Source organism: Primulina tabacum, chromosome 7 (assembly GCF_025594145.1).
Source record: "Primulina tabacum isolate GXHZ01 chromosome 7, ASM2559414v2, whole genome shotgun sequence".
Lineage (NCBI taxonomy): Eukaryota > Viridiplantae > Streptophyta > Magnoliopsida > Lamiales > Gesneriaceae > Primulina > Primulina tabacum.
The window spans coordinates 11367627-11386941 of NC_134556.1; the positions used below are offsets into that span (position 1 = coordinate 11367627).

General features: G+C 39.1%; 1 long non-coding RNA gene across 2 annotated transcripts; it reads left to right on the top strand.

The window, feature by feature from the left end:
* Window positions 1–10734: 10734 nt before the first annotated feature.
* Window positions 10735–19011, top strand: LOC142550504 (uncharacterized). Of its 2 annotated transcripts, none has more exons than XR_012821405.1 (3): window positions 10735–10944; window positions 18018–18066; window positions 18789–19011. It is a non-coding gene; the product is annotated as an uncharacterized LOC142550504 (long non-coding RNA). The 2 variants fall into 2 exon arrangements; XR_012821406.1 differs by lacking the exons at window positions 18018–18066; window positions 18789–19011 and adding exons at window positions 11575–11682; window positions 12260–12634.
* Window positions 19012–19315: the final 304 nt, after the last annotated feature.

Here is a 19315-nt window from a genome sequence, read left to right on the forward strand (position 1 = left end):
CTCAAATTATACATTTATAATCCTAAAGATTGTCGTAGTCTTCGAATCGCTATTGCTTATATGCAATCCTCAAAAATTTACTCGACTAGCAACCAAGAACCATTAATAATTTCTTAGAAATTCTACAAGTCTCAAAAGCATTCATAATTTTTAAGATTAACTTATAACCCATAAGGAGGACATCAACACCACTGACCTAAAAATTAATATAGTCAAATCATTTTCAACCTCTCCTAAAGCCCAATATTCGAATTCTTAGATATGTCCAATTTCAAACGTACCCAACATGCATAATTCCATAATTTATTTAAATTTAAATACTGAACAATAAAATAAATCTGGACGTAAAATAATTCATGAAAACATGCTGTCAAATAATTCGTGCTTTGAATAAAATGCATAAATGTAAAACTTACAGACCGAAGACGTGACTTCATGAGCTTCTCGTGGTCAGTAGTAGTACAACCCTTTACAGAACCATTGCTCTGATACCAGCTGTAGAGGCCTAAATTTGACGACTGTCCTCACTGTACCAAGACGAGTCTTTTAAGCGTGCTTATGTCCTCACTCACACGCACCCTAGGAAACTTCCCAGGAGGTCACCCATCCCAAAATTGCCCCAAGACAAGCACGCTTAACTTTGGAGTTTTTATGTGATGAGCTACCGAAAAGAAGATGCACCTTCGTGATATGAGTAGTACAAATCAAATCTTTTAAGCCCTCTTCAACTGTACAGTCCATTACATTGAACAGTCTCGGAATCCCTCTCATTCCCGTGTGGGTCGGTTCATTCATGTTCCCTCCACCTAGAAGCCTGCAAGGAGCCGCTCATTGTCCGTGCAACTGATGGCACCGGCGATCACCCCCTGCCCTCTTCGGCCCCGGGCCTCACATCCATTCTCTTTGTCACTACAGTTTCCAAAAATTTGATGCGATTTTTGAACATGTCTTGAGTCTGGAAATGTGCTTGAACTGTCACTCGGTCTTTCTGTAATTGATCTAGTTGTAGAAATAAAGATTTGATATCCTTTGTGACCTGCTGAAGGTTCTTCATTGTATTCTCCTTCATAGAATCAATCTTCAAAGTGTGCAAAATTTGGGTTGAATTGATATCAGAGATAGAAGAGATCAAATGGAGAAGGTTGGAGTGAATATCTTCTATCATGAATCAATAGCCATTGGTATCTCAGGAGACATAGCTTCAGAGAATTCTGGTTCTTGCTCCTTTTCTTCTTCATTAAAGATTACCAAGGCATTATCAGTTGATTCAGTCACAACGGTAACCATTTCTGTAACTATTTCCCATTGAAGTTCTGGAGGAAGAGTGGAAGTCTGAACAATAGTTGAGCTGGTAGGCTCTTAAGTTGGTTGACCAGCTGAGACTTCAATCGACTCTTCAGTTGGCATGTTTTGAGTTGGATCAGAGTTCAACTGAGCCGCTTCAGTTTCAAATAGAACTGCATGTTCAATCGTGACAGGCAACTGAACTGTTTCTTCAGTTTGTAAAATAGCCTCTGAGGCTAGTTCTTCAATTTTGCTCTAATTTTCAACTGATTCTCTAGTGAAAGCATTCAGCTGGATATCAGTGGCAACTGATTGTATGACTTAATCGATATTTGCCAGTGATAACTCGGCATCGGTATATAGTTGAAGACCTTTGGAAGGAGATTGAAAAGCGGAAGATAGTTGTTGAGCATCCATTGAAGAATGAACGATTACTTGATCAGTTATTTCAGCAACTGCTTCCTTGGATGGCTCTGGCTGTTGAGATGAAATTTCAGCATGCTCTTCTGAGGATGGACTTTGGGAATTTGTATGTGTAGTTAACTTTTGACCCAATTCCCAATTTTTAATCTTCATTTGTTGTGATAATAGATCTGTGTCCAACTGGTCATAAATTGCTTTGTCATTGAATGTAGTTGGACTGGTAGGATCATAGTTCCTGCGTAGCTGAGCAAGGACTTGCTCTAGCTTCTTAGCAAGCATTAGATCAAAGAAATATGTCTTCCTCTCCAACGCTTGAGCAATGGTGGCAACTTTGACCACCCTTAGGACGATGGTTTCCAAGGCGATGAATTTATTCAAAACTAATTTCTTATTTAATCGCTTGGCAAACACTTCGGTCCTAAATCTGACGTATTCATTATAAGTTTTCTACTTCGATTCAGAAAAATCGTTTATCTCTTCCCAAATTAGGTCGATTTGAGTCTAAATCGGGTTTGTAGGTCGGGGTTCTTCTATCATCTTGCCCTTTCCTTTTGGGTCAGTGAGGACATGAGAAATACTCAATCCTGAAACAGTTGCATCCACCTTCTCTCTTATCACCACTCCTTTTGATCTGGCAAAAGGCAAAGCAGATAGGCCGGTGATAATGATTAGTTGTGCTTTGACTCCAACTTGTTGTTGTTTATCACCAGATTTGGTGATAATCTTCTTTGAGGGAGCAGTTGGAGGAAGTAACTGACTGTCAGTTGATGATGCAACTGGAACTGCCCTAATAGGTATGACATTGATAGGCTGTTCAGCTCCAGTTGGCCTCAATATATCATCTGGGATTGTTCCCAGAACAGCTGTTGGCTTGGTTTTCTGGGTCCTTGGCTTCTTCATAATTTTCGGAGATGGAGTTTTCTCTGATTCAATCTCGCTGACAATCAGTTTCTTTTTTATTGTCTTTTTCTGAGCCAAAGCCTTGGTCCTTGAGTGATTTGGGAGCTGCATGCTTCCCAATCTATTTCTTGATTTTGACAAACTGGTCAGGAGATATGTCCAGCTTGATCTTCGGTGGCTGAAAATTCTTATCATTGAAGACTTTGTATTTGGATGACTTCTCAGAATAGTCATCCACCGAGCCTCTGTTCTTCAGAATAAAGCTGATCAGCACAGCAAAGCCTTTGGACTGTTTTGATGATTGAACCATGTTCTTCAAAATGTTGAACAATATGGTTGATCAGTTCAGCTTGCGTCCATTCACCAGAGCAGCCATTATCTGAAATTTTTTGAGTGTGAGGGCAGCAAAAGAACCTACTTTAGCAAGAATACATTTTGCCACTATATCTGCCAGCAGTTGATATTCATATTTTAGTTCTTTATCGGGATCATAAACTTTTATCTTCCTCCCATCAGCAGATAAAAGAGTAAGAATCTCCTACACATCGACGGCTTTAACGTCAGAGAAGTGAGAGAGGCCATCAGATGGTAGTTGGAAAATAGAGCTAAAAGTTTCTTTATCAATAATCAGCAACTTGCTGTTGACAGTAGTTGTAATCTTCCCTTCAACTTAGAGGAAATTGTTGCTGTAGAAATTCATAATTTCTTTGGAATCGATTTCTTGAGTAGATGTCCCAAGAAATGTCCTCAAACCAGCTGATTCCAGCTTCAGAAAGATACTTTGAACGGCCTCCTCCTTAACAGAGAGGACGGAGTCGAAATCAATTGCCATAGCATTTAGCATGTAGGCTCGGAACTTGGCTTGCCATTTCTGATTGAATATCTGCGAAGAAGAAAGACCTTTGTGTGTGTGATAAGCTCTGGAAATTGAAATGCTCGTGAAGAAACTGAAATGACGCAGGGTAAATTTCTTATGTTTGTGACTGTTCAAATTTTTGGAAATGTGTCAGTCCAAGATAAATTTGAATAAAAACGTTTGTACGTGCGGTGAAAACATGAATAGAAATCTAATGGACTTCGTGGGGCCACATTTCATATTGCTATTCAATGAATGACATAAATTAAAAGCGTAATTTTAACAGTCATATCATTTAATATGGAATACTTATCGATTAATCAGTTAACTTATATGATAAGATCAGTTAGGTCAATAACTGAGTGATCAGTTGAGAACTGAATCAGTTCTTTTGAAGACCAACTGAAGATTGTCTTATCAGTTAACCATTTTAGAATCGACATTCCCCTAAATAAGTGCATATAAATAAAAAAGAATAAGAGAATCTCAGTCTGGATAAATTAATTGCGTTCTGTTGACTGATGTCTCTTCGTCTTCCTTGTTTCTTCAGTTAGAGTCTGTCTGTAAATAAGATCAATATTTATCAGATAATAACAGTTAAGCACAGATGGATAGACCAAGCAGTTCCAACGATCCTAATCCTGCAGCAAGACTTCCTCGCGTGGACAGTTGGAAGAGAGAAATTTAATATTATGTCTTCGAAAGAGTCATGTCCACCTGGACTAAGATAAATGACTTACAGACTATCCAAAGAGATAGATTAGTTGCTACTGAAAAACAGAAGGCAACTGAGATCAAGTATAAGAAGCGTCTCGATATCTACACACTTCAGACCTTGTAACTGATGAAGGTCTGTACTACTTGATGCTTAGAAAGGAGCGGATGGTGCTGGGAAGAGTTGCTAGATCAGAAGGCTTTAGAAGAATTGCCTGCAAGGAGATGTCTGATTGGATGTTCCTTTGGCTAGACGCCGTTGAAAGAGAACTGAATCGTGTAATGATAAAAAGATATTATCAATAAAATTGATATTCCTGATTCATTGCTATTTTATTTCTGCATACTAACTGAGTTGATTAACTGACAGTTGACTAACTGAATGATAATTAGCAATAACTGACATAAATAGATTTAAGTTAAGTTAATGATTTTCCTCTAATTTTATTGCATAAAAGTAAGAGGATTCTTATCCTTGGAAGATGAATCGTCGGAGATTACAAATGTGTCTCTTCAGATGACTTCGAAGCTAATCTATAAATCAGAATGAAGAGATTATTCACAATATCAGTTTGTTATATCAGCAAGTAGTAAAAATTAAAACAACAGCAAATGGACTCTGCAGGTAGTTCACGACAACCAGATTTGGCTGAGGAATTTAAGCAGTCCATTGAAGCTGATTGAAAACTGAAAATAGAAGACCTTGTCTTTGAGAAGACATTGTCAACTTGGACAAAAATCCAGGAGCTGCAGTCCTCCTGAGAGGAAGAACTGGAGGTTACTAGAAAATGAGTGGCAACTGAAGCTAAATATATGAGATGACTCGGTGTTGCTCAAGCTTCAGAAATTTTTATAGATGAATGTGTCCTTCATCTCATGTTACTCAAGGATCAGAAGGTTCTGAAAGAGATTTCTCTTTCAGATGAGTTTACGAAGTCTACTGCTGGCAAATTATACGCATGGATAAACTTTTGGTTAGATGAAATAGAGATAGAGATAAATGTAACTGATATATGTTCCAATCAATAAAAAGTTTATTTTAGTCAATATTTTTCTACTCTTTATTACTTTAATTACTTCTGCATCCTTAAAAGATAATGAGTGACAGTTAAATACTCTACTAAATGACATTTCAAACTGACAAAAAAAAAAAGAAACTAATGTTAATACAAATCAATTAAACCAAGAGTGTTTAGAAAGTAAGAAAACTTAGTCTCGGGTAATGACTTTGTGAAGATGTCGGCTGCTTGTTGTTCAGTTGAAACGTACTCCACCCTGATTGCCTTCTTTAGAGCATGATCTCTAATGAAATGATGTCTGACGTCAATTTGTTTGGTCCTCGAGTGAAGAACTGGATTATATGTAATCGCAATTGTGCTTGTATTTTCACAGAAGATTGATGATTCTTCTGCAATGACTCCATAATCCTTCACTTGTTGCTGAATTCAAAGCAGTTGAGTGCAACAGCTTCCAGCAGCTAGATATTCTGTTTCAGTTGTGGAAGTTGCTATAGATGTTTGCTTCTTGCAGAACCATGAAATCAGTCTGTCTCCTAGAAACTTACATGATCTACTGGTGCATTTACGATCAAGCTTACATCCTGCATAATCTGTATCTGAATAGCCAACTAAATTTAAAGATGAGTCCTTAGCATACCATAATCCCACATCTTGTGTGCCTTTAAGATATTTCAATATGCGTTTGGCAGCTGAAAAATGTGATTGCTTAAGTCAGTTAGGGGATCTAATGCTATTTGGGTTATAGTTGATCGACTTACTAAATCGGCACATTTCTTACCGGTTAAGACGACGTTCTCCATAACTCAGTATGCAGAGCTCTATATTTTTGAGATAGTTAGATTGCACGGGATCCCAATTTTTATTGTGTCTGATAGGGACCCGAGATTCACATCGTCCTTCTGGAAAAGTTTACATGCAGCTATGGGGACGAAGTAGCTATTCAGTATGGCATTTCACCCTCAAACAGATGGCTAGTCTGAGCGAGTGATTCAGATATTGGAAGATTTGTTGCGAACATGTGTGATCGATTTCCATGAGAATTGGGAATCGAAACTACCTCTAGTGGAGTTCACCTACAACAACAGTTTTCAATCATCTATAGATATGGATCCCTACGAAGCACTGTATGGAAGGAAGTGTAGATCGCCGATTCATTGGGATTAAGTCGGTGAGAGATCAGAACATGGCCCAGAGATTGTTGAGCAGACTGCAGACATGGTGGTCAAGATCCGGGACAGCATGAAGTACCTCCCAGAGTCACCAAAAGAGTTATGCTGACAAGAGGAGAAGGGATCTCGAATTTGCTGTAGAAGATCACGTATTTGTGAAGATAGCACCCATGAAGGGTGTTATGAGGTTAGGGGAAGAGAGGCAAGTTGAGTCCGAGATTCATTGGGCCATTTGAAATTATTGACATAGTTGGGTCACTTGCTTATCATTTAGCTCTACCGCCGAATCTGGCTGGAGTACACAATGTATTCCATGTTTCGATGTTGAGGAAGTATATGGCAAACACTTCGCATGTTTTGAGTTATGAGCCGTTGCAGCTTGCTCCGGATCTGTCATATGAAGAAAGACCTATCCAAATTCTTGACAGACAGGAGCGGAGACTTCGGAACAAAGTAACCAAGTTGGTCAAAGTCTAGTAGCTGAATCAATCAGTGGAAGAGGCCACTTGGGAGGCCGAAGCAGATATGTGAACTCGCTACCCGGAATTGTTTGATAAGATTTAATTTCGAGGATGAAGTTTATTTAATTGGGGGAGGAAATGTAGAGCCCAAAATCAGTACACGTAAACCCATGTATTTATTAAATTTTTAAATTACTTATTTAGTTTTTAAAATGCTTTTAACGATGCATGATTTATGATTTTCATTAATTTAAATTATTACATGTTTATTTGATGCACGTTGAGGCGTTTTTTTGAGTTTTATGTTTCAGGCGAATATTCGATGCGACATCCAGAAAAGAAACCTGTGACGATTTAGGAAATTTATGAAAATGTGGTATTTTATTTCAAGTCTATGAAATTTATATTTTAAATGATTTATTAAATTTTTGACATTTTAAAGCCTAATTTTATTTATCAGGTGATTTTAAAATTTTAAGCTTTTCAAATAATAATTTGATTATTGGGAGATTTTAATCTTGAAAATTGGTGCTTAATTATTCGTAATAAATCTATGAGTGGGATTAAATAATTAGAATAATGTTATTTTACATTAATTATTTAATTAAGCACTTTTAGCCCCTAATTAGTTAATTAAGCAAAAATTCCTACATAATCTAATACACACTCATGCACACACATAACACACACACGTTGCAAAATCTGAGAGTGGCTAGGGTTCCTGAGAGTTCTTTCAGCAGCCACCTTTCGCCTTGCAAATTTCTTGTGAATTACGTCTTTTTTTCGAGCAAGAATCGTGTAGCAAGCCCTCTCCCGGTCATCTCCCGTAATCCACCGCATCGGTATTCGTTATCTTCGAGCGTTTAGACGCAAATGCATGTATATTCTTTCATTTTTCTCATCGATCTTGTCATACTAAATATTTTGATGTATACTGTGTGTAAAAATCCGTTTATGTTATGCAAAGTTTGAGCAAAAATATTCGAGAATTTGGAACGATTTTTAGATCTTAAAAACCAAATCTACTGTCATTTCGAATCCTGCGAATTTTCGGTCTGTTTTCTGGAAAAAAATTCAACATATAAAATGTATTATTGTTTGATATCTTCGATTTGACAGTAAATTCGTAATTTTCGGACAAGAAACGGATGAGTTATGATCATTTTCGTATGACTGCTCAAATTGTGTAAAAATATATTTTTTTTGAAGATTTTCGAGCCCAACCAAGTGGGCGGTACCCGAGCGGTAAGATTTTACCGCCCGAGCTCCAAACTTTCTGTAAAAAAAATGGATAAATAAATAAATAAATAAATTTAAATTTTTGTCTTGGGCTGTCATGCATAACGTATTAGTATGTTCGACGTGCAAAGAAAATGTTTTATGTTTTTAAGGTATGCGTATTGTCTTGTGACCAATTATGAACGGGTTTGGAAGCCAGAGAACGTGTCCTGGGGACCTCTCTACCCCGGTAAAGCATGACCGGGTTATGATCAGGATTGAGAAGCAGTAAAGCATGACCAGGGATCAATCCACCCGGTAAAGCATGACCGGGGATCTTATGTATGTGGCAGTGGACATCCCTGCTATCCCAGTACTGTGGTTTAGTCTGAACATACGCATTATGTTATGGGTCACTTGCTTGAAAATATATCTCTATGCAAAATGATGATGATTATGCATGTTTAAGTATGTACGATGCAAGCACGTTTATGAAATTTTTTATGAAATGATGGCACGTCTATGCTTATGTAAGTACGTTTATGTAAGTACGTACATAGTTTAAGTATGTATGTGCTACTTTAGAATGCACGTGGTTTTATTATGTATTACTTGCAATTCTCAGTTTATAAATGTTGAGTCTTTAGACTCGCTAGACTTGATCGATGCAGGTGAGGACGAGTTTGAGGAGACGAGAGGCGGGGATCAGTGAGTTGGCTCGGACTGTGCGGAGGCCTAACCCGAGAACCGCTTAGTTTTCAAGGATTTTATGCATGTTATTTCATTTACTCTGATTTTAACGAATTATTTCATGTTGTTTAAAAAAAGTACTTTTGCAAGCTCGTTTACATTCCAAATATTTTGTCAAACATTTATTTGTTTTGCATTTTGAAAGATGATTATTTTTTTAAGAAAAAAATTTATTTTCCGCAAATTTCAAGTATGTTCAAAGTACGGTACGTTACAGTTGGTATCAGAGCCGTGTTCCTGTAAAGGGTTATGCCTACTGCCAATTGCGAAAAGCTCACAAAGTCACGCCTCAAGTCTGTAAGTTTTAAAGTTTTAAAGTTTCTTTCATGTAGTAAGCATCAAAGTCATGATTTCAATAGGTACACATTTATATTCAATTTACGTTCATCTTATGATGATATTGATATTATGTTCTTGCATGTTGGTTTACATGTTGGGTAAATTGTTGAACAGTATGTTTCCTTGATGTATGATTGCATGGGGAGAAGGTGAAGAGGATAGTGATGCTCGGGATGAGGAGAGGGCGATTTCTCCTCATCCACAGCCAGATATGCAGGCACAGATGCTTGCGGGAATGACTTAGTTTTTTGCACAGTTTGTGGGGAACAATGCTGGAGTAGATACTGGAGTGAGGCCGCTCAGGCCAGAGGCGGTGTATGAGAGATTCAGGAGGATGGATCCAAAGGAGTTCTCAGGGACTACTAACCCGATGATAGCTGAGGGATGGATTAAGTCCATCGAGGTTATATTCACATTTATGGAGCTGCAGGATACAGACAGAATCAGATGTGGCACCTTTCTGTTGACAGGGGAGGCCAGACTGTGGTGGGAGAGCGCATCTGTGTCAGTGAATTTGCAATCCCTTACTTGGGAGGGTTTCAAGGGAGTGTTTTACTCCAAGTACTTCACTGAGGAAGTACGCTCCCGACTGACTAGGGAGTTTATGACTTTGAGACAGGGAGAAAGCAGCGTGACAGAGTTTGTAAGGAAGTTTGAGAGGGGGTGTCACTTCGTGCCCCTAATTGCGAATGATGCCCGAGAGAAGCTGAGGCATTTAATTGATGGATTACGGTCGATCTTGCATCGTGATGTTAGAGTTGCTGGTCCTACTACCTATAATGTTGTGGTATCGAGAGCCTTGGCGGCTGAACAGGACCAAAAAAAATATCGAGAGTGACAGGCTGGGTCCTATCAGGCTCCCCAGCAGCACCATTCACAACAGCAGCAGTTTAAGAAGCCTTTCCAGGGTCAGGAGGGAAAGAGGACGTTCCAAGGACCGCCGAATGGCAAAGTTCCTATTTAGCAATAGAAGGCTCCTCAAAAGCCTTGTGAGTACCCACTGTGCCCGAAATGCAACCGTCATCATATGGGGCAGTGTTTATGGGGCTCGGGAAAATGCTTCAAGTGTGGGGCCAGTGATCACATGCTGAAGGATTGCCCGCAGTGGAGGCAGCAAACTCATGGGAGAGTGTTCGCCATGCATGCCGAGGAGGCGAACCCAGACACGACCCTACTGACGGGTAACTTATTTAATTCAGCACAATATTTATTTTTGGTCATGCATGCTTCGAAATTTTCTTGGGGATATTAGTATGTTGTTTTCGTATTTTGGAGACTTTGTGTAAGGCCCTATAATTAATTATCCGGTAATTTTGGCATAATTAGAATAATTATTGCGTTGTATATTAAAATAATTAATTATGCCAAATAAATTCAAAAAGTGTACGTGTTAAAAATATGTATTTTAGAATATCGGAGAATTTAACGATATAAAATACATATAGAGTTTAAATAACACACGAGAGCAAAATAATTACAGACCGGGATAAATGGGCTTGAGTTACTATTTTAGTAACCAAATACACAATATATGAAAATACATATTTATACACACAACTTACCAAATAAGAGAAGGAAAGATAGAAGAAAGAAGCTTTCCCCAACTCCATTCCCGTCACTTGTGTAGCGGCTGCGGGAAAATCGCGATAACTCCTCCGTTCGGCGTCCAAATCTCAATCGGTCTGAAGGGTTTTCTTCCTAACATCCTAGGCTTCGATTCAAGTCAAAATCGCGAAGTTTGAGCAAGGATTCAGGTAGATCGAAGCTGCTGTTCCGGTGCTCTGTTTCTGAACGAATTCTTCTAGTTTTGGGTGAGATTTTTTGGGTTGCTGCGATTTTTGTACTTTGAATTTGTAGAAATGACCTAAATAGAACTTGTAGCTCTGTCTGTTAGCTTTTTATAGCCGCTAGAATCATCGAATTTGGATATGAAACGGATTTGATATGATTTTTCTACCAAAACGTGTCAAAATGGAATTTCGTGTTAGAGGTGTGTACAACACCTACTGTAATTCGGGTTTATGGCATGTTTGTACTCAGATTCTGGGTTTTTGGTTAAAAATAAAGTTGTAGAGCTATGTGTTGTCTTCGTAATGATATAAGCTTCGTTATATCGTATCAGCTGTATGGAGTCCGAGTCAGGGGTGTTATTCAGCACAGCTTGGCATACCTCGCATACTTGGTAGGGCGGTTTAGCTGCATGACGATGTAGCTCCCCTGTGTTGCTGCTCGAGCATTATTCCAGTTGTTATCGTACCGCTTGTTGGCTCTTGTTATCCCGGTTATTCGTTACCCTTTCATGCATTGCATATTACATTTTATTATATGATTATGCATGATTTATGTTTATTGTTGTTATTGTTGAACTATTTCATACCAGAATCCTAAACTCAGTTGTTTACTGGAGGGGCTGCTGTGGTTGCTATTGGGTACCATGGTAGATCTCTCGAGTTGTTTTGCAGCATCAGGCCGAGGTTCCGCCAGTGGAGCTCGGGATTGAGGTTGGATTGCTTGGTTCTGTTCAGTGGAGTCTCCCAGTTGATCTATATGTATGTCTTGAGTTTGTTCAGTCTTGTATTGTAGTTTATTTGCCGGGGAGATGCCCCGTGTATCTGTATTTTTATTTGGTTGTTCTGGTTATGTTCTGAGGCGACTCTGTGACTTTAATGATCTGGCGAATATTTGGTAAGTTTTAAATTCTGTTTAGTCCTGGCCAGTGCGGCTATAGGGTGTTGACTTTGGTTTTGTTTTAATGACTCTAGATGGAGTATATTTTGATATAAAATACTGCTTGAGTTTTCGGGATGTTCTACTTACGGGGAGGTCATGCCGAAATTTTTCTAGCCCCTGAGGTCCGTTTTAAAGTATTTTAAACATTTTTTCGCTGTTTTTTTTAATCAATAAATCAAACCATTATTGTTTGATCATTAATTGTCGTTAGAGTAAATGGGCCTCACATCATGTTATTAGAGCGTAAACTTGGATACGCTCGAACTAGAGTCTAGGACACTCGAGTCTTGGCACTAAAATGGTTGTTGCGCCTGTGTATGCTACTTGACAGCATGTTTATGTAAATATATGATTTGTTTGCTTCCATTTTAATTATTTTGATGTTTTATCGTATAGAATGGAGGGAGGTGGAGAAATTCCTGCTGATGAGATTCCTTTAGCTCGAGGTCGAGGTCGAGGTCGAGGTCGTGGTCGAGGTCGTGGACGTGGTAGACCTCGTGTTCGTGTTGTTGATGATACTTTTGTTGAGCAAGCTGCTGATCATCTAGAGAAGCTTAGGATGGATGAGTGAGTTGCGCGTTTCCATTCTATGCATCCTCCTCGATTCAGTGGTTCAGAGGGAGCTGAGAAAGCTGAGTTATGGATTTCTGAGATCGAGGAATTGTTTGATTTGATTGAGTATCCTCCAGAGTGTCGATTGAGATTAGCTGTGCATCAGTTGAAAGATCGTGCCAAAATGTGGTGGTCTACTACATTAATGACTTTAGAAGCTCAGAGGATTGTTCCATCGTGGGATATATTCAAGTTGAAGTTTAAGGAGAGTTATTGTCCTCCATCATTGTACAGTTCTAAGGTTTCTGAGTTTCATAATCTGAAACAAGGCGATATGTCAGTTGCGGAGTATGCAGATTCTTTTTATGCTATGTTGAGATATGCTCCTCATGTTGCTGCAAGTCAGGTTGCGGTTGTTGAGAGTTTCATTGAAGGATTGAACAATTATCTGCACCCTTTTGTTTCTACCGGTAAGCCACTGAATTATCTTGAAGCAGTGGAAATAGCAAAAAGGGCTGAAGCTAGTTTTAAGAAGAGTGGCAATCAAGTTCCTACCCAACATCATCAGTCGGGGAGGCAACAATTAAGTTCATCTGGTTCTGCATCTCTTCGTCCACGTGGGAAGCAATTTAAGAAGCCTGGTTCTAGTTCTTCGAGTTCAGGGAGTTCAGGGAACCGTGGTGGATATCGTTATAGTGGACCTTATTGTGATCACTGTGGGGGCAAGCATTCCAGTAATCAGTGTGTTGAAGTTCAAGGGGTTTGTAATAATTGTGGTCGGCCGGGTCATTTTGCTAGAGTCTGTCCTAGTAAGACGGGGAAATTAGCCCAGACAGGTAGTGGAACTCAAAGTAATAGAATTCCAGCAGAGTCCCAGTCTTCCCATCAGCCTATTCGCCCTTCGCATCAGAGCAGAGGGCAAGGTAGGTCAACAGAATCAGTCATCTGTTCATGTATTTGCCTTGACTGAGGATGAGGCTCAGGCAGCTCCAGGTACTGTCATTATTGGTAACTGTAATCTATGTGGTTTTATAGCGCGAGTGTTATTTAATATTGGAGCATCTCATTCCTTTGTTTCTCATGCATTCGTTGTTTCGCATGATCTTCGCACCACTAGTATGAATTCCAATCTATCTGTTGCTACTCCGATGGGCAAAATGATTATCACTGATAATGTGGTGTTCAATGCGGTTTTGTTTCACGATGAAAATGTTCTGTATCTTAATCTCATAGTCCTACCTATGCATGACTTTGATTGTATCGTTGGTATGGATGTTTTGACTGCAAATCGTGCCACTGTTGACTGTTATCGAGGGATAGTTCGTTTCAGGCCTAGCTTTGTTCCTAAATGGAATTTCTATGGTCGTGGTTCTCAAGCCAAGATTCCTCTAGTTTCTGCCATTGAGATGAATCGATTGTTAGATTCTGGTCATGAAGGTTTTCTGGTTTATGCTGTGGACCTATCACAAGATGAGCGACGGATTTCTGATATTCCTGTAGTCTGCGAGTTTCCTGATGTGTTTCCAAAAGAGATTCCTGGTTTTCCACCAGAACGAGAAGTTGAGTTCATTATCGAATTAATGCCAGGAACTGAACCCATATCTCGAGCACCATATCGTTTAGCCCCTGTCGAGCTGTAAGAACTGAAAGAACAATTACAGGATTTGTTGAGTAAAGGTTATATTCGTCCGAGTTCTTCACCGTGGGGTGCACCGATTCTATTTGTCAAGAAGAAAGATGGTACGATGCGGATGTGTATTGATTATCGACAACTGAATAAGTTTACTGTCAATAATAAATATCCACTCCCTAGGATTGATGACTTATTTGATCAGTTGCAAGGTACTTCGGTGTATTCTAAGATTGATCTTCGTTTGGGTACCATCAAGTGAGAGTTAGACAAGAAGATGTGCCGAAAACAGCTTTTCGCAAGAGATACGGACACTTTGAATTTTTGGTTATGCCTTTTGGTTTGACCAATGCTCCTGCTGTGTTTATGAACTTGATGAATAGAGTATTTTGTAATTATCTCGATCGTTTTGTGATTGTATTCATCGATGATATTCTTGTTTATTCCAAGTCCGAGGAAGAGCATGCCAAACACTTGAGATTAGTTCTTCGAATTCTTCAAAAGAAACAGTTGTACGCCAAGCTATCCAAGTGTGAGTTTTTGTTAGATAAAGTTGTATTTCTGGGCCATGTCATATCTCAACATGGTATTTCTGTCGATCCAAGTAAAGTGGGAGCAGTTCTGAACTGGGCACGACCGACCAATGTGCCAGAGATTCATAGTTTCATGGGTTTAGCTGGTTATTACCGGAGATTTATTGAAAATTTCTCAAAGATTGCTAGACCTATCACTCAACTGACTCAGAAAAATCAGAGATTCATTTGGTCTGATGAATGTGAGTCAAGTTTTGTCGAGTTGAAGAAGAGATTGACTTCTGCACCAGTTCTTACCATTCCAAGTGGTTCTGGAGGATTCGTTGTTTGTACCGACGCATCAAATAGAGGATTAGGTTGTGTTCTGATGCAGCATGGCAGAGTTGTGGCCTATGGTTCTCGTCAGTTGAAACCGCATGAGTCTAAGTATCCTGTTCATGACTTGGAATTGGCTGCTATCGTTTTTGCTCTCAAGATTTGAAGACATTATTTATTTGGGGAGCAATTTGTAATCTATTCTGATCACAAAAGCTTGAAGTATCTGTTCTCTCAGTCAGATCTGAATATGAGACAGAGACGTTGGATGGATCTTTTGAAAGATTATGATTGTGAGATTCCGTATCAACCGGGAAAAGTGAATGTCATTGCCGATGCTTTGAGTCGTAAGGTTGTTGATATTAATTTATCTTCGATTCATGTTTCTAAGTTACGAGAGGATATTTGCACTTCTAGGTTGGATTTTCAAATCCAAGGTAATGCTGTTTGTGTATCTCAGATTTCTATTGAGCCAGAGTTGATTCAGATTGTAAAGTCAGCTCAGAAGACTGATGATCGAGTTCTGAAATCTTATGAGTTAGTATCTCAAGGACACCAATCTGGTTTCTCAATTCACTCACATGATTCTCTTCGGTTGAATGGTAGATTGGTTGTCCCCGATATTCCTGAATTGCGTACACCCATCCTTAAAGAAGCTCATTGTACTCGATATAGTATCCACCCAGGAAGCAAGAAAATGTATCATATTCTACGGTCTCAGTTTTGGTGGAAGAATATGAAAAAGGATGTGGCTGAGTTTGTGTCTCGTTGTATGATCTGTCAGCAAGTCAAACCGGAACGAATGAGACCGGGAGGATTACTGCATAGCCTTGAGGTTCCTCAGTGGAACTGGGAGCACGTGGCTATGGATTTTGTCACGCATTTGCCACGTACTTCTCGTCATTTCGATGCCATTTGGGTAATTGTCGATAGGTTATCTAAATCGGCACACTTTATTCCGTATGAGAGGACATATTCGTACAAGAAAATGGCTCGTCTGTATATTGAAAATGTTGTGAGACTTCATGGAGTTCTAGTAGCAATAGTCTCAGATCGTGACCCTCGTTTCACATCAAAATTTTGGACTAGTTTCCAAAAAGAAATGGGTACACGACTTTTCATGAGTACTGCGTACCATCCTCAGACAGATGGTCAGACAGAGCGTACGATTCAGACACTCGAGGTTCTGCTTCGAGGTGTAGTCATGGATTTTAAAGACAGTTGGCAGGATGCTTTACCACTAGTAGAATTTTCATATAACAACAGTTTCCAGGTGACTATTGGTATGGCTCCTTTTGAAGCTTTGTACGGCAGACGATGTCGATCACCTCTTTGTTGGGATGAATTTGGTGAGAAGCAGTTGACTGGACCTGACATTGTTCAGGAAATGCATGATAAAGTCCAGTTGATTTGTCAGAGAATGAAAGCCGCCCAAGATCGTCAAGCTAGTTATGCTAACAGACGTCGTCGACCTCTAGAATTTCAAGTTGGAGATTTTGTGTTTTGAGAATCTCTCCGTTTAGAGGTGTTGTTCGTTTTGGTATGAGAGGTAAGTTGTCACCTCGTTTCGTTGGTCCCTACGAGATTGTTGAGCGTATTGGGACTTGTGCTTATCGTTTGGATTTGCCTCAGTCTTTGTCTGGCATCCACGATGTTTTCCATGTTTCTATATTGCGTAAGTATGAGCCCGATTCATCTCATGTGATTCAGCCTGATGAGGTTGAACTTGATCCATCTCTATCGTATACTGAGTATCCTGTTTGTATTTTGGATCGTAAAGACAAAGTTTTACGCAATAAAGTTATACCACTTGTACGTGTTCAGTGGTCGAGGCATGGGGTAGAAGAATCAACATGGGAAACAGAAGAGAAGATGAGAGCATCTTATTCATATATGTTTGATTCTTAGTAATGTATGGTAGGTTTTGTATCGTGTGTAAGATGTATGTGTATAAACAGAAATTTCGAGGACGAAATTTGTTTTAAGAGGGTAGAGAAGTGTAAGGCCCTGTAATTAATTATCCGGTAATTTTGGCATAATTAGAATAATTATTGAGTTGTAAATTAAAATAATTAATTTTGCCAAATAAATTCAAAAAGTGTGTTAAAAATATGTATTTTAGAATATCGGAGAATTTAACGATATAAAATACATATAGAGTTTAAATAACACACGAGAGCAAAATAATTACAGACCGGGATAAATGGGCTTGAGTTACTATTTTAGTAACCAAATGCACAATATATAAAAATACATATACATACACACAACTTACCAAATAAGAGAAGGAAAGATAGAAGAAAAAAGCTTTCCCTAACTTCATTCCCGTCACTTGTGTAGCGGCTGCGGGAAAATCGCGATAACGCCTCCGTCTAGTGCCAAATCTTGATCGGTCTAAAGGGTTGTCTTCCTAACATCCTAGGCTTCGATTCAATTCAGAAATCGCGAAGTTTGAGCAAGGATTCGGGTAGATCGAAGCTGCTGTTCCGGTGCTCTGTTTCTGAGCGAATTCTTCCAGTTTTGAGTGAGAGTTTTTGGGTTGCTGCGATTTTTGTAGTTTGAATTTGTAGAAATGACCTTAATAGAACTTTTGTCTCTGTTTGTTACTTTCTATAGCCACTAGAATCATCAAATTTGGATAATAAACGGATTTGATATGATTTTTCTACCAAAACGTGTCAAAATGGAATTTCGTGTTGGAGCTGTGTACAACACCTACTGTAATTCGGGTTTATGGCATGTTTACACTCGGATTCTGGGTTTTTGGTTAAAAACAACGTTGTAGAGCTATGTGTTTTCTTTGTAATGATATAAGATTCGTTAAATTTCATTAAGAATTGAGCAAGTTATGCTTGTTTTTCTGGAACTGCTCAGTGTGTGAGATTCTGTCCTCGAATTCGTAAGTAACAGTGTTTTCTTGTAAATTCTGAGAATAATCTACTGAGATTCTGAAGATGGTTTCAACTGGAGAAACTTAGATAATTGAGTTATCTTTCATTTCCAATTGGCGGATATTGATTTGAGTTAATATTGAGCGAGATATGAATTTTATGCTTTTTTGTGCCAAATCGGACATTGGTGTGGAATGTAGTTTTCATGATCGGCTTATTGTGGTTTTGTTTAGGCCGAGAGTCTTGAAGAGAAGTTGATATTGGAGTTTCAAGTTAGTATAGGTATGTTACAGCTCGGTAACATACGACGGTAAAACATAAATTATGTTTAATTGCCATTCTGTGTTACATTGATTGGGTGTATGACTTGTTGGCTGTTGGAAATTGTTAAATGCCTTCGTTTTGATCTATGTTTATTATTGTGACATATTATTGGCATTTAGCATTGGGCATACTGTTATGACATTCATGTTGAGCTCTATCGTTCTTGTTAGCCCATTGTTGATATCCGTTGTTATCTGGCACTGTTGTTTATCTCGGGATCATTGTGTGGCTGATAGGCCTATACACATGAGACCGTAGATGTGATTGAACAATCCCGTGGTTAGTGCAGCCTTTTGAGGTGAGCGCTGGGATTGGGTCATCTAGTTCGTTTTGTTGTGCCATCCTGTTATATCGTATCAGCTGTATGGAGGCCGAGTCAGGGGTGTTATTCAGCACAGCTTGGCATACATCGCATACTTGGTAGGGCGGTTTAGCTGCATGACGATGTAGCTCCCCTGTGTTGTTGCTCGAGCATTATTCCAGTTGTTATCGTACTGTTTGTTGGCTCTTGTTATCCCGGTTATTCGTTGAGCCTTTCATGCATTGCATATTACATTTTATTATATGATTATGCATGATTTATGTTTATTTTTGTTATTGATGAACTATTTCATACCAGAATCCTAACCTCAGTTGTTTACTGGAGGGGCTGCTGTGGTTGCTATTGGGCACCATGGTAGATCTCCCGAGTCGTTTTGCAGCATCAGGCCGAGGTTCCGCCAGTGGAGCTCGGGATTGAGGTTGAATTGCTTGGTTCTGTTCAGTGGAGTCTCCCAGTTGGTCTATATGTATGTCTTGAGTGTGTTCAGTCTTGTATTGTAGTTTATTTGCCGGGGAGATGCCCCGTGTATCTATATTGATATTTGGTTGTTCTGGTTATGTTATGGGGCGACTCTGTGATTTTAATGATCTGGCGAGTATTTGGTAAGTTTTAAATTCTGTTTAGTCCTGGCCAGTGCGGCTATAGTTTGTTGACTTTGGTTTTGTTTTAATGACTCTAGTTGGAGTATATTTTGATATAAAATGGTGCTTGAGTTTTCGGGATGTCCTACTTACGGGGAGGTCATGCCGAAATTTTTTTAGGCCTTGAGGTCCGTTTTAAAGTATTTTAAACCTTTTTCCGCTGCAGTTTTAAATCAAACCATTATTGTTTGATCATTAATTGTCGTTAGAGTAAATGAGCCTCACACTTTGGATAGAAATTTTC